At 32.7% G+C, this 1070-nt stretch overlaps 1 pseudogene; it reads right to left on the reverse strand.

Annotated features, from left to right (window-relative positions):
• Positions 1-611: 611 nt before the first annotated feature.
• On the reverse strand, positions 612-772 carry LOC122238298 (annotated as a pseudogene).
• Between the last annotated feature and the right edge of the window lie 298 nt (positions 773-1070).

Consider the following 1070-nt stretch of genomic DNA (forward strand, 5'->3'; position numbering starts at 1 on the left):
AAATACATTTACGGTACTCTACTGTATTTATCGATGCATTTAGTTTATGTCACCTCTTTATAAGATAAATTGTCTGTCAGTACCTATTTCAATATTGACACAATTCAATATGACACAAAAAATACTGTAGATGTTAAATATATTGCTAACACTAGACATCAAAAATGAAAAGACGATGTAAAAAATTCATATTTGTCTATAGGTATAATGATTCATGCATTGAAAATGAAGAAACAGCAATGTGATTGCTTTATTGTAGTCTAGCCTATACACTAATGAATGAACCATTATAAAATTTTTATGATATTTGGTATTGCAATCATTTTTATAATACCGTATTAGAAAAATTGTTACATTTTTCAAGAGAAACCGCTTACCTGTGATGATAGGGTGATATACAGTTTCTCCAATTATGAGACATTCATACTGTATGGTAATGTAATTCTTTGAAAGCAAAGTTATACAACAGTAAGAACACTAACACATTCTTAATTTTACATTAAATATCACTCACTTTATACGTGTTCAAGGATAGACTATCCACTTCCATACAAGTCTTGCGCAAAGTTCTACAGGATGAAGACTGAGGCAATTATGACAATAATGACCCAAAAATGTCTAATACAGACCTTGACGAACAGTCATTAGATTTTCATATGAAGACACACACACACACACAACACTTAAGTTTATTAACTGTATGGCATGGTGATTTATTTACTGATAAGAACAGAAACTACCCTTGATCTTAGCCAAAAGGCCGAGAAGCGATAGTGATTTATTTACTATTCATTAAAAGGAAGTGGATCATCATAAAGGTCGTCATCCTCATTGTTTTCATGTGGAGTACACTGGGAAGGAGGAAGAAGAGGGATTGATCCTGCTTGCTGTCTTAGGGGTGGAAGAGGTGGAGGAGTGGAGGCGGTGGAAGGTAGGTAAGAGAGGCAGACACATTCAATGTAATTTTATAGAAGTATATAAATGTCAGACATTTTATTTTTTTATTTCTCTAAAAATGTTTCTATACAATACGAATCCTTCTTCCACCATTTGCTTTGATTTTAGTGTCC

Source organism: Panthera tigris, chromosome B1, assembly GCF_018350195.1.
Source record: "Panthera tigris isolate Pti1 chromosome B1, P.tigris_Pti1_mat1.1, whole genome shotgun sequence".
Lineage (NCBI taxonomy): Eukaryota > Metazoa > Chordata > Mammalia > Carnivora > Felidae > Panthera > Panthera tigris.